The sequence below is a fragment of the Diprion similis genome, chromosome 1, assembly GCF_021155765.1.
Source record: "Diprion similis isolate iyDipSimi1 chromosome 1, iyDipSimi1.1, whole genome shotgun sequence".
Classification (NCBI taxonomy): Eukaryota; Metazoa; Arthropoda; class Insecta; order Hymenoptera; family Diprionidae; genus Diprion; species Diprion similis.
In genome coordinates this window covers 5,110,183-5,126,246 of record NC_060105.1, presented here as the reverse complement: position 1 = coordinate 5,126,246, position 16,064 = coordinate 5,110,183, and positions in this window count along the sequence as shown.

Sequence of the window (16,064 nt, the reverse complement as noted above, 5' to 3'; positions counted from 1 at the left end):
GTCTTTATTACTATAATCATCCAGAATATTTGTTTCATTCCCTTTCTCTCTCAATTCACCCGTAGCATATAATAATTATCATTATGTTTATCAAATTATATTGTATCGCACAAATATGAACCAGTGAGTCAGGCGTGCAGTCTGGAATAACAACCACAGAACGAAGAAAGAGAGAAATAATCACGCGATTTGGAGAGTATTTTTTTTATTGAAAATTCGTCAACGTTCCCTTTAACGCAGCTTACAGCGAGTACAAAAAAGCTTGGATCCATGCGGATCGAGCAAAAAAAAAAAAAAAAGAGTATGAGTTGGTCAGAAATATTTAATCATTCCGCGAAACTTGCAATCATTCGTGTCACTACACGTTGGCGTTGTTGATTGCTGTAAAATTTCGATAAGCTCGCAAATTAATATCGTAATGTTCGGTAGTGAGATTTATTTTTAATTTCTATTACACTTTGTTACTACTCATTTCACGCAAGTGCTAAAAGAAAATTGTCAAATTCGAAGGACTAAAAAAAAAAGAAATAAAAGTATAACATCTACTCTTTTTTTCTCATCATTAGATTCTCTCATCGTACAGATAAGATCTTTTATCATTACACGGAGTTTCTTTTCATCTCCCAATATGCCAATGGTAGCTCTATTTTCCAATTCAAGTATACGTTCCTTAACATCTATAAGTTTTTCTAATTTATTAAATCTTATTCTAATCTTTAAAGTTTAAAGGTAAAAATTGCAAGGCTTGTCAACACAGACTTCAATATTCAGTATCTATTCAAGACATATTTTATGTGTCGTAAACGTAATATACAACCCCGCTGTGTAAGAAATTGCAATATTCCGTCAAATTCTTCAACGGTTTTGCGTCCTACTTACGGAAACCGATAAGCCTTTTTGCATTACTGAAAAGAAATATGCAAACTAATTTATATTACTCTCAGTAATACATTTTACGTGTATTTCAATATTTTTCATTCATGCCTCTTATTTCCGTTGTGAAAGACATTAAGTAGGTATAAGGTTCTAAAGTGTGGCCCGTATGCTTTTCGAAAATATACTTTCAACTTGTTTGGAACGTTTCTTTATTCACTAGATACTTTCGTAACAAATAATTACAAAAATCACAGATTTTTTTTACACAGAATACCTTATTGTTCGGAATATGAGTTGAGATACTTGATGCTGATTATGGCTAGAAAAAAGTCGTACTTGAATTATAGGCGAGGTTGTCCTTGCGGGTATATTAAAAAAATTCCTGAAACGAAGTCGTACAATTAGGTTTAGAAGTCGACTTACATTCAGGGTCGATTTGTATTCGGAACAACACGGTACACATTACATTATTGGATGTTCGTTAGTATGGCGGATATAACGATGTACGTTACGCCAAACAGCGTTTGATACGTTAAAAAATATAGGATAAATTTGTATAGATAAATGTCGGCGAGATGTTTTTATTAAAAATGATTGAATACATTATAATAGTAATAGAATTTATAAATAAAAACAAACAGTTATTTCCTACATCATATAAAAAAAATATATATATGATAATATATGTTATGATATTATTTATTTTAATAAAATATTCTTTATTCTAAGTCAGGTATCAATATAAGTTAAACAAAATTTAGTACATAAATATCATGACCATTATTATTATATATTGTATTTGTAACTTGTTAATACATACATACGTGTATATATATACATACACAAACGCATACATGTTATACACTCCTAGCTGTACTTGAGCAGGAGTTATTTTATAAATAAAAAGAAACGAAAAGAAAAGCGAAAAGAAATTTGCACGCGTTAGCAGAATGTGTTCGATTGGAATGTTGATTCTCGTATCATATCTGCCCCTAATCCGTATCCCGCATCTAACGTACGCCAAAAGTTTAAATTTAAGTTCAATCGAAAATTTGTCAGCATCAGCGTTGTGAAAACATGTATCATCAGTCGTATATTCGAATTGTTATACGAGAAAAATGTTGTATTCTGAATTTCATAGAAAGTTTGACTCGATAGTATCGAACGAAAGCCGCAAAAAAAATCGCTTCGTATAACCGCGATATTTTCAAGCTCGCGTTATTGCCAGTCGCAAAACCGCGGCCGGATTAAAGCTTTTAAAAGCTCATGATAATTCCTAGGATTTCCGATTATTCGTCGTACGCAATCTATTTCTTATCAATTTATATCAGTAAATTTGTCTGCAACCACGAAACGACTCGATCGCCGTTAGAGATTGATCGAAGCTTTAGGAAGCTATCCTCAATTACTTTTGATTTGAAAATCCCGCCAGTCATTTGTACTATTCGATTAACAATTGAAAGTAGCAACTCTAACGGCTCTCGAAAATTGGGATAATTAAGATCCGGAGCTTTTATACCTGTGACATTAATCGCAAGGTTGGCGTTTAATTTAGTTTCTTGTAATACGTATAAGACGAAAGGCTAGTTTAAAAAATTGCAAGTGAAAAGTGAATCGTGTGACATAATTATTTACAAATAATACAAGCCGAGCTGTTTTCTAAACATTATGAATCAAGATAAATCCCCCGCGTGTAATTAGGCGTTGGATTTTACAAGGCACGTAACATAAATCGCGCGTCCAAATGTTGAGGAGCTAGAGCATGCCTAGATATAACGAAAAGGAAAATATTGATCTTGTTGCTAGGCGGTTAGAAGCGGGTTATTCAAACGGGGTTCGGTTTACCGTTTCGTCCGCAAGATGGCGGCGTCGATGTTCCGCGAGTCGAAGTGACAGTTCGGAACTGTCAGTCGGGGTGGTGATGTCGCGTTTTCGCTGCTAATAAACGTCCTCGTTAGCTACAAGCGGCTAGTCGGTGAATAAACAGCTTTAAAATACCACGGGATTCGCTCGGTGTGAGATGTGCTCGCGATTTACCACCGATAAATACACGACATTACGCCCGAAAACTCGGGTCGCGTACGCTCGAAGGAACGGCTCGCCGGCTCGCTCAGTCTACTGGAAGATTCCATTGTGAGTGGATTTGAAAAATTTACATCCTCCTAGGAATCGTCAGTTTTCTCACGTATCGCCAACCCGCCAATCAGTCACCGTCACATATCAAGGTACGTCAACAACCCTGGATTACCTCGCGTTCTTAATTCCAACGATTAAACAATCGTCGTTCAAACAAACCCGAGTAAAAGTTGGGCGAGAACGGAGGAACGAACGAACGAACGAACGAACGAAGCAGGGAACGAGTGTGCCGAGCTGCACTCACTCAGTCAGTCGGTCCCGTCCCTCTCGTTTCAGCTGGTCTCTCAGCTGACGAGTAGCTGATGCTGCTGCTCTTGATGTCGCCGCGGCTGCTCAACTTATTCGCTGACCGGTTCGTTGAATTAAAAAACACGCATGATAGAGGGAGAATATGAGTCGAGTGAGGAAGGAAAAAAGAATGAGAACAAGCCCGGCAAGGTACTGTTAAAAAGAGAGGAGATATCAACCCTTCCGAGATAGCTTAACTATCTTTTATACATACGTATAATCCCGTCGATCGGGAATACGGCTTATCACAGGTTATACGTTAGATGAAAACGTCTTGTTGTATTCTATGTATGTACGTTTATGAAACGATGAAACGTCGTAGAAAAATACGGGGCAAAATTGTATCGAAAAACTAAATTGTTGATTTTTTTATTTTATTTTTTTTTTTATATTTTGTTATAATCTCTGCACTTCGCGTTCTATTCGTTAGATAGGTAGACGCGGATAAGGGATAGATTGGTAAGCTAGTCAAAAGTACGGTGAAAACCAGTTGCTGATACAATGAATACGAACGAACGCCGCGACGACTGTGACACTGTTTTGTAAATTACATCGAGCTAGACTTTATGCCGGGTTATATACATACTCATACATACACATGTTATATCATGTCAGTGTGTGCATTGTGCATGCGGATACACGTGTAACGTGGGCATCGTTCTAATCTTTCTTCACCTTCTCCTAATCCTACTTCTTCTTCTTCTTCTTCTTCTTCTTCTTCCTATTTGTCATCTAGTAAGGTCACACGTTCGAAAAAAAAATAAAAATAAAAATTTTAGGTACCTATGTGCCTCTACCGTATAATGTAATGCAATTCCGTCATGTACATAACGTATGTATGTATGCATGCATGCGTGTGTATATAACATGATTCCGGAGTTACATCGGTCTCTCAAAATAGACATTTTTGTATTAATAATAGTCGTAACCTGCCTCGAGTCAGGTTTTTGGTTGCTTTCTTTTTGCTTTTTTTTCCCTCCCCCCTCCTTCAAACCGATCTCTCTCTCTCTATCTATGTATCTTTTTTTCACTAGTTTACCGAACCGTTAAATAAAACTCGTCCTCTTCCTGTACTCTTAATTTAGTTATATTTCGTGGGCTGTTTCCTTCTTTCTTTTTTCCTTTCGACGCTCGATTTGTCGATTTTTAAAAAAAAGTTATTTTTGTTTTCTATTTTTTCCCTAGTTTTTGGTCAAATTCTTTTCTACTTTCATCTATTATCGCACGTCACGCGTGTATAGTGTATATTAAACCCGACGTCGACGGTATACTTTTATACCTGCCTGCTGAGTAGACTGTATATATATATGTATATATATATGTATATATAGTATTGCTGTACGGTGTACAGTGTAAGACGGATATATTGACTTTTTGGAGCAGCGACCGTTCTTTATTTCCTCGTTATTATCTTCTCGTTACGTTTCTGTGTGTTAATCTTTTAACATTTTTATTTCATCACTTTTCGCTCTTCTTGTCGTATGTATCTGCAATTATATCTATATCTATATCTATATCTATATCTATATCTATATAATATATAATAGCATACAGAAGTAGATCTCCTCGAGTTCGTTAGTGTTGTGAATTTTTCTTGATGAATCATCATCGCTCGGCACGCCTGCGTTATACGGGTTAGTCACTTGTTGGCTATCAGCTGACTGGACCGTGACTACGGAAGAACTCTCGTCTCCTTTAAAGATGGTTTCTCTATTTTCCCTCTATTTAGATTTTTCTCATCGATTAACACTTTGCCGAAACTTTTACCTTACAGAATTAATTCGCAATTTCATTCGTTCATAGTGTTTTTCACCTATGTATGTACGCGTGTTACACGTATACCTGTGTTATGGAAAAGCTGATTATTACGATAGATAAATTCATCATCATTGAGTGAGTTGCCTAGCGATAAAAGAGAGAGAGAGAGAGAGAGGAAGTAAAAATAAAGAAGAAACAGTTTTCTTTATCCCTTCGTAACGTTGTCGGTTTAATATTCGTTTCGAAATTCTACCTATAGAAGAAGAAGACGGTGGATAGTATACGAATGAAAGGAATTATACTAATTTGCATACATATATTGTTGAGCAAAGAACTCTGTGTTTAGTTATGTATATGGTATAATTGTTGAATTTATAATCGCGTGCATGTGCAAGCGGTGAAATATAGAGAACTGCGGTATGAGTAATTCTGTAATCGCGATTAAATAGAACAGACAAGAGAGGAAAAAATTTTTTTTTTACCGCAACACATTTCCTTGCGGCTGGGATTTCACGAATTCTATATATATGTATACATATCTATATGTATAATATATAATATAAGATATCTCATGACGGTGCGTATCGTATGATACATATTCCGGTTTTCGGGAAACTATCTATATCTCTATATATCTATCCATATCACAGACAATATGTATACACCATGTGTATCGGGTGTATGTACATGTAAATATTCTACGTTATACACTTTTTCGTCAATTCACGATCAGTCAAGTGTAAAACTAACAATAAGCAGAAGTCATCACGTATATCACGTATTATGTGCGAAGTTGTTCATGTTTATTATTGTGCGTGTAAAAAATATTTACTCGTGTCGTTACATTGAATGAAAAGTCCGGGAGATCGTGTGCAGCAGTAATAATATTACAACAACAAAAACAATAATAATATTAGAAATAACGCGTCCGATGTAATAAGCGGGTCAATTTTACCGCTGCAACTGAAACAATTCGTAATCCTTGAAAGGTCGAGAACAAATTACCACTCGTTTGTATATCATGTATACCTATAATACATACGTCTATACATATATCGTGTATATATGAACCGTGCAGCGCGGCAGCAATTGTTCGTTGGTTTTGCTGCTCCTCATTCCTTTGAGACCTTTGAGAGTATCTACATGCGTATGCTTGTCATATATTATATATGAATGTGTGTGTGTGTGTATGTATGTTGTATATTAAAGAACACATGGCCTCTATGTATGTATTTGTGTAATATACATATAGTTCAGCGCGGCCAACATTATACGGAGAGAAAGTATCAGGCAGTAACTTATTCACTGGAACAGCAGCACATTTGCTTTGTCAGTGTATGTATGTATAATATATATTTATATATACATACAGATGAGGCACGTATATATGTATAAATATCATTCACATGCATATATGTGTATATATAGGTATATAAGTAGATAGAAACTATACATTTTCTCTACCTGCATGCGCAGTCGCACAATGCGATTGTTCTCCCTTACTTTTATAATAACGTTCTCACATACTTTGAAATTCTTCTACATATTCTTTTTTCCTCATCTTATTTATTTATTTATTTTTTTCTTTCTTTTTTTTTTTTTGGCTGGCACAAAACACTTCGCGTTATAATGCGGCGGAGGCAGGCGTGTGTATATTAATTACTCGGATGATGTATACGCGTATTAATTTATATACTGTGTGTAATGTACCTGTATATACGTGTTCACGTATGAGCGTAATCGCTGTCTGTAAATGCAATGTCGAGTATTTACTCGTCATCACCGGCACAATTTTTATGGTGTACGTATAGGTAGATCAGAATAAATGAACTGGTGATAATTACTTCAACAACAATACTATCATCATCATCATCATCATCATCATCATCAACCTCGTCATTGATAGTAAAAACAGCGATATTGATGAGTCTTTCGTATATGTACTCGGTTTAAATTATCATTCTACACTGCTTCAGGAAAGTGCATGTATACATACACACACACATATGTATATATATATATATACACACGTACATACCCGTTTGATATTTTAGTGGCGATACATATTACTACAGCAGCGAGGCTGCAGTTCGAACTCGCTGTTAGTCCGCTCAGTCTTCCTTGTGCATCCTAGATCAATAGATCATGTGTATGGATGGATGTACATATATGCATTAGAGATCGTTAGATCCATCCTATACGTACTTATGCGCAGCGCAATGTGTGATCGTTGTTCGTTGTTCAATTATGCATTAGGAATACCTGCATTATATATATATATTAATATATTTGAATCTTGAAGGATCTCTCGAAGACTAAAGGAACTCATATGTTAAAGTTGAATTGGATGTAATTCGATACTGCATGTTTTTGAAAAAATTTTAACATTTGTTTATTTGTTTGCTTTTCTCTCTTGTCCTTTGAAAATCTAAGATCGATTCTCATTCGGAATAAAATCATCACAGGTATACAGTACCTGCAGTAATAATAATAATATAATTTTTATCCTTATTCAGCAATATGAATTCATTTACGTCATCTGTAATGTTCAAAAACTATAAACGGTGTACGCGATGGGAAATAAAAATTTTCCGTCTACTCAATTTAACGAAAAAATTATTTACTTGAATAGAATTATTTATTTAACGTTGAAACACGCAGGCGTGATTATAATTGTACAATTAACAAGACTTGAGTGTAAAATCGGTGCGAATTCTTCCCGCAACTAATTTCTCCTTTTAATTTACATCATAATCATAGCCGCGGCCAAGACGTACGTGCATGTTTGTGTGTGTGTGTGTGTGTTGTGTGTGTGTTTATAGTGCAGAACGTGCGGAGATCAGCGCGGACATTCAGCTGCGGGTGCAGAGGCCTCTGATTATCGCCTCAAGTAGAACTTGATCAGCTCGATCGACGACTGTACAACGGTAACTAATAATATATTCTCTCGTGAAGATTGAATCACGTGCTTCACGTGGCCGTGGTGGTGGCGGTGGTGATGATATTGATGATGTTACGCCGATCAAGCTTTTTCGCCGCCAACTTTCTATCATATTTATCAAAAAAAAAAAACGGAAACAAAATGAAAAAAACAAAAAGAAAAATATCAAACGAATTAAAATTAACCCAAATATGTATTCGAATCGCTTAACCCGAATAAGTCACACCTCCGTAGAAGCGCGCAAAAAATATTTAGGTATTGTTGAGGGATCACGGAAAAAGCTGTCTCAGTTTTTTTAAACAAAATCGATTGTTCAAATATCGTAAAAAATTTCTCAAATTAAAGAAGGTACAAAAAATGTTGTGAAATAAATAAAACTTTCCATTCGCTGTACGGTTCTTCGGATCGCGTTATAATGTATTGCAGAAAACGGTGAGGGAAGAAGAAATTTGATAAGAAAAAAAAAAACCAATAAAGAGAACGACGTATATATGTATATATACAGCAATAACAACAATAACATCAACAACAATAATAATGAAACCCGTTTGTCTTCACATTTTCCTGGTAGAATCAAATAATCACGGGGTATATACGTAGTGAGCCTAATGACGTTGAAACTTTGTATAATCGCTTAACACGTGAGAGCGGATTCTCATGTAGCAAGGAAATTTGATCTTGAAGTTATCGCGCGCAAAAGACAAAGAAAAATGGAGTTTTCAAAATTCGTCCGACTCGATTCTTACCGGTTATCAAAACCTTTCTGTGTAATACCCGAGTAGGTGTGTATATAAATTAGTTACACGTAGGTACATAGACTGAATTTTCTATGCCATCGAAATTGCTGCTGCTTGCTCAGCCCCGTCGGTGATGGAAATTTTTCTATCTATACATATATGTATATACACGTACGTAATGTACATAAATATAAACGTATATGTATATGATCATCATATATAATATATAACACACACGCGGCATATGTACGGTGTATTCTCGGCAAAGAGATGATGAGCCAGCGCGAAGAGGAGAGTCGAGAGCGAACGGTTGTCTGGTTACAACACGCATATCCGGTCTAGTGTCAACAAGAGTCTGTGCTGCATTCACTGGTGAAAACCCTATACCTATATCTATATCTACTGGTATATATGTGCGTATAATGTATCATAATCGTCGCTGGTAAATTATCCTCGTGTACACGTAGGTGAGTGAGTCTCTCTGTATGTCTCTGTGTGCCTCTGTGTGCGTAAATACCTGCATTACCGCGACGTAATGTAGAGACGCAACGCCGTTCTTGAAATGGATATCCATTGTCGACTATAATCACGATGCTTTTCATCGTCGCGCAGGCTCGGAGACATATTTAAGTAATCACCCACCACCACTACCACTACCACTACCACTACCACTACCACTACCACTACCACTACCACTACCATCATCATTAATCGATGCTCTTCTTCGCCTATAAATATTTAACACCCTGTATGTAGTTAGGTAGGCAGACACAGGCCTTTGAACAGGAACAAAATATATCCAATCTGACCGATTCGATTCACCGATGATGATGATGAAATCGCATCCGTTATCCCGAATATCGTGTGTAGCTGTACTAGAATCGTTTTCTATTTTAACTTGGCCGTAGGTAGGTACTTATCCCAAATTTCTTCCATATAAATAAATTCATGAAAATCTCATTCGAAGTATATTACAACAGATCTTTATATCAATCTTATAAACTCTTAGCTCAGGGGTTGTCAAGTTTGTCATATTGAAAATACACTTGTTTTTAAACTACACTTATATGTATATATAATTGAAACCAATTTGGGAGGCGTCCCGATAAACTTAATTCGTGAAAGTTCAAAATAACGAACACCCTCAGCTGTACCCTTGATTTGCTTTTCAGATTGTAATAATACGGTTCGATTTAATCCCGCAACTAGCACGATTCATTCCTATATACAGTCAACGGGAATTTTTTATACTTGGACCGCGGTTGTTCAACCCAAATAATTTTTGAAAATATCATTTTTCCAATACTCACGAGCTTCTTGACCCTGCAATTTGATTTTCGGCAATTCCGTGATGCCTCAGGCATATATATATGTACTTTGATAACCATCTCGTAGAGTAGAAAAATCTCCAAGTTTACTATCAAAAACTTCTGACATAATTTCCAACTGTTAATTTTTTTTTTTTTTTTTTCTATCGTTTTGTTTTATTTATTTATTTTTTTAAATTCTTTTCTTCCGCTCGGATTAAAAGCGAAGAGAAAAAGAAACGAAGAGAAAAAGGATGAATAAAAATATCGGCTAATCTTGTTGTTGGTTTTTTCACCGCTCTTATAATTGCAGTCTGCCCGCCGTATGTACGTGATCACATCTTCTCTCTCCCTCCCACTCTTATATTACGACTATAAATCAATGCGTCGGATTGTATTATATAGATATAGTGTACGTATAATGGTTTTACGCCGATGCGAACCGTATATTATCTTTCTCTCCTTCTCTGGAACAGTTTCGTAACTTGACGTGCTTTTATTTCCAAATATTTTTCACCTATCTACTCTAGCGTAGGTGAACGTAATAAAGTAAGGTGTATACCTACGTTACACAGTCGTGCGTCGTGTACAACATGAATCAATCGTGGGAAATTTTTTTTACATCTTATTATACCTGTACTGTATTATACATATATATATATATATATATATATATATGGGTTAGTCCAAAGTACTACAAAGTGACGTGAATGAGGTTTGACCCTGACCCCCACCAAATTGATCGCTGATTTACATATATACGTATTCTATTTTTACTACAGCAAATATACGTTTTACGATTTTTTCAGATTTTTTCCACCTGTCGTTCAGGAGTAGGTATTGTAGATCGATCTCGTCGTCGATAACTCGGGAACCGTGCGTTTCGGAAAAAAGTTGCGTTTTTTTTTGAATTGGTCGAAAATTGTGTTTTCAGAATTTACTGGAAATCGGAAGTCTATCGGTTTTAACGAAAAACGCATAAAAATCGTTTTTGTTTTTCAATTCACAAAGTGATGAATTTTTTTTTTGTTGACTAAAGAGAATACTTTTTTACATTTGACGCGAAATGAGCCTTCCTTCTTTTCGCACATCAACGTGCGTGTCGTCGGACGAGTGAAAAATGGCTTGAGGAAAAGCTGCGGCCGAATGTTACAATCCGTTAAATTTCCCACCGTGTGGTAACGCCGAAAAAGTTTGTTCAGGTCGAAAGAAAGGTTCTGTCAAAAGACGAGCGTTCTATGTTACTTTCGTAAAATTTTTTCTAAAATTACGAAGAATCGCGAATAAAACTTTTTCCTTATCGCTCACGTCAGTCATGATACCAATTTATAAATTTACGTCACAAAGAAGACCAACACTTGTAATATCGAGTCTAGATTTGACGTTTGAAAAGCGTATCCGACGACTTCGTTTCATCTTTAATTCAATCTCAAAAAATACTTATAATTCAATATTCACTTTCAATTTAGGAGAATAAGTTTCTCGGATCTTTGGATCGGACACAAATGTCAGGGAAGAAATGATAATCGAAGTGTTACAATAACCAAATAGTGTTTCTTCACAAAAAATCCAAAAACCAGTGAAAACAAAGTGAAAAATCAAATGAACGCGATCTTCCACGGAATCTCTATTTTAACCCAAAATCAAAACTTTGTGGAAAATCGTAAATTATCCATTTACGAAACACCAAACACATTCTACCTCTCGCATTTTACACACTCACGCACACACACACACACACACACACACACACAGCTCATATTACACGCGTGTATGAGTATCGTAGAGCGAAAGCGGTCGTCCACCTGTGTAAATGTAGCCATTGCACGCGTTACAACAGACTTATGTAACGAGAATATAAGCACGTATTACGTACACCCGACCACCTTAGTTGCGTTTGTCTATTTCCCCGTCTTTACTCCGTGGCTTGCTGCCTCTGCATGCGTAAATGAACGACTTCTAAGCGCGCCTCTATACATCATCCACATATTATATATGCATAAATACGTGTGTCATGTACGAGGCTGAACAGCAAGGTTCATCGATAGTCAAGCACTGGGCCCACCGTTGCACTCGCTATTATTTCACACGTACGTCCGTCAATCTCTCGTCGCAGCCTTTCGTCGTTCCGTCGTTCCTTTCTTCCGTCGTTATATAGTTCGTTGCGCCAGTCGTCGTCCGTTATACTTACTACACTTGAATTTCTCTGTCTATCTGACAACCGAGTTCATCGACCATTAATTTTAGGATTTTGTTTACCAAAATGTTCGCACATTTTCGACATTCGTTATTATTTTTTCACTGCAATCTCTTTGGCTGTGTATGTACGCACATTTTATATACATGATGTATCGTCGTTGGCACATCGTAGGTATACAACCATGTTTCGAATTTCAAAAGATTTCAATGACTTCGTATAACTGAAAGTGTTAAGATATTTATATTACGTGTTACGAGTTCTCTGTTATACCTTGATGACTTGAATTTGTTGTTATCTTCCGGATCTAAAGCCCTCCTCCTCCTCCTCCTCTCTATGATTGCAAAATTTCAATCAATCACCCTGTGATTTCGAATCTCCAGCCTTCTTTCGGTCTAAATGTTATACGATGATTATTGCAACAATCCTTCGATAATAGTATCGATCTATAAACATTCCTCACGATTCCTTTTTAGCATTCAAAGAGTCGGCTCTTGCTGCTTGGTAATTCAATAACGCGAGTCATTGTAATTCCTCAGCAGTATATATATATACACAATGATAAATAATACAGAATTGGAGTGTAATAAACGCGAAAGAAAAAGAAAAAAACTCAACGACTTTGAGTCATCGCGCAATCGGACTTTGCGACTGCTTCTCCTTTGTTGCTCTATATTGCATGTGTATAATAATCAGATTTCTTAATTGCATAGGATTTGTAATTTTTTAAATTTAATTTGTATCAGGAAATTTTACAACCGTATATCAATTCAGTTACAAATCGATATATCGAAGCTGGGCAAATCGATGAGTTCAGATTCAACGACCCTTCGGTTACTTTTGCTTCTCCATTATCATCACTGTTACCACGATCACCAGTATAACCAGAAAAAGTACTTTTCGTCGAACGGTATAATAACGAACCGATCTCGCTAATTGGAGATCGCGTCCCCTGTACGATACGTACATATCGTACACCTTGTAGATCAAGCAACGTTGTTTTATTGGTATAACAGGTGCGTAAATTGTTCCGAAAGTTCTGCAGTCGAGCAAAAATATATACACACGTACCGTGATGAACGGGCTTTTAGTGCAAAATTTTTGGGCAAACTGAAAAAATGATTGATGGAACGTATAAAATAATTTCGTAGGATAAAAGGAGATTTTCAAATTCAACGACTATCTAAATCTATATATATATATATATACGTACAGTGAAAAAGAGAATTCGCTAGTTGTAATACGAAATTTGTACGTTTTTCCCCCTCGCCGTCTATACTAAACTGTATGATCCTTCCGCGCGTTAAGTCATCATTACGTAACGCTTATTATGTTCAATTTTTTCCACCTCCCCCCCTGCCTCTCTCCCCCTCCCTTTCACTCTCTCTCTCTCTCGCCCCCGTATATCTCTTTTTCTCGAACCGACAAATTGTTATAACAGGGTATTACCGCACACAAATCGAATATTATTTTGCTCGTCAAACACATTTCGGCTGCACGGACTGTATCGTCATCGTGACTATGGGCTTATATTTAGTGATCGTCTGTGACGTCTGCACGTATTATCCTGTACCTATATCTGTATGCCTTGCCAAAAATCATTGTATATATATATATGTATAACCATCACTCAATAAATATATAAGCAGCTGCTTTTTGTTTACGATTTATATCTACATATACGCGGATACGCACACATGAAAACGATACCACGGGTTGTTAGTACAAATTAAAACTGATTCAGCCGCGTGTTAAATACTTACACGCACGTTGTACGATTTTTATACTTGTTTCATAGGATTCTGACATCGTCTCATTTGATGTGTCGTCAAGTGTGAAAGAAATTCTTTTCTCATTCTGAAAGAACGTTTCCTCTAATTTTTTAAAATCGCACATTTTGCTGGTTTGATATATGTATTTTTTTTTTTTTTTTTTTTTTTTTACATGCAGATGTATTAAATATATATTTATATTTTTGTTATAATAATATTTTTTTACATACATGTCTATATACATATTTATAAAAAATTGCCGTTTTTTTTTTTTTCGTAATTTAAAAAAATTTCGCAATCATTGTCAAAATATCATCATTCAAGTAGCTCTGGAGGTCCCGGGGAGGGCTGGAAAAATCTGCGAAAAAATTTGGCTTTCCTTTTAGAGTTTGAAGAACGGTATAAAAAATCGCGGACCAAATACAGGACGGTGAGGGTTAGAGACCCTAGTCGAATTGACGTGGAACACCCCATACATATATACACGTTTATAAAACAGTATTCTCGAGCCTTGAGACGAATCAACGCCGCAGGAATGATTTAATCGGTATCGTGTCAACGTAACGCGGGTGTAACCCATACGTTTATGCATTCACGCCTGCATGTGTCAGCAATTTATGCATGTGTGTATCTACGTACCTAGTGACGTACGTCTCTTCCGCGTATATATGATTTTTATTTTTATACATTAACATATACGCACTGTATGAGGTATATATATATCACGTGATATGGTAGTGTAACGAGATCGTCACACCCTTTGAGAAGTTTTTTTTTTTTTTCTCTTCCTGTAAGAATACAACGACGGTAGAGACGGAAAGGTCAGTAACGCGTTCTAATTCTTATTCTCCGACGACCTATTAATACAACGCAGCAACATTAGCCATCTGGGAATGAAGGTTGTCACGAATCAGGCACCCCTACTCACCTATAATTGTCATTCGGTTGTATATCGTTCGGTTTTTACGACTATCGCGTGATTTTTTACCGTCGAGTTTTCTTTCTTCTTTTTTTTTTTCTATTTTATTCGTCGCATAAAAAATGTGTTATGTGTATAGGTGTACGATCGATTTTTGCGCCTTCTCACGTCTGTATTATTTCGCCCCTGAAAACTCTCGGTTGTAAAATGAATGAATCAGTGGAGGTTCGTTGAGTTAAAGAGTGTCTCGATTTGTTGCGGTAGAAGTGGAGGATTTGCTTTTTCTTCTTTTTTTTTGATAGCTTCGTAACAAATAATATGAGAAATGTTTATATTATTGTATTTAGGTATGTAGTTGAAAGCGGTTTTATTTATTTTTTTTTCTCAGCGATATAATTTCAAGTTAAAACCGAGGGGTTAACCAATGCTGGAAATCTGGTGTAGGTACACTTCTAATGAAATTTTATGCAATTTTATGAAATCGTTTGAAATCGCTGGAATTACAAGAAATCATTGAAATTCCACGAAGTCGTTTGAAATCCTTTGAAATCACCGAAATCACAAGAAATCCTTGAAATAATATGACATTCCATGAAGTCGTTTGAAATCGTTTGAAATCGCATGAAATTCCACGAAGTCGTTCGAATTCTTATGAAATCTCAGAAAATCCTCGAAATCTCGTGAAATATTGAAAACGACGTGAAATTTTTTTCAACGTTGCAATCCTGAAGTCTGTTGTTTACAGATTAAGAAAAAATGGTCAACCCCTCGTTTAGAACTCATGATAAATTGATCTCCCTTGCTATTTGCAAGCGAGTGCAGGTTCGCATTTCATTATTTTTGCAGGGATATTCGATCGCAATTCGCACATATGATATATACCCATGTAGGTATCCTTACTAGTTCCGACTTCGTTTATCACCGATCACCGAGCTCGTCCTCGGGGACATTTTTACACACGACGTATAATAAATCAGTGGCATGCGTAACGAGCTTTGCTTGTACCGGTGCTTCGCAGGTCAAAATGATATCTCTGGTACTTCCTAGTTCCCGTATCCTTCTTATCATCTCTCCCCGCGCAATCTCGTTAGTCAGGTACTGTATCCTTGGAATGTGTAGCACGTCTCTCCCCA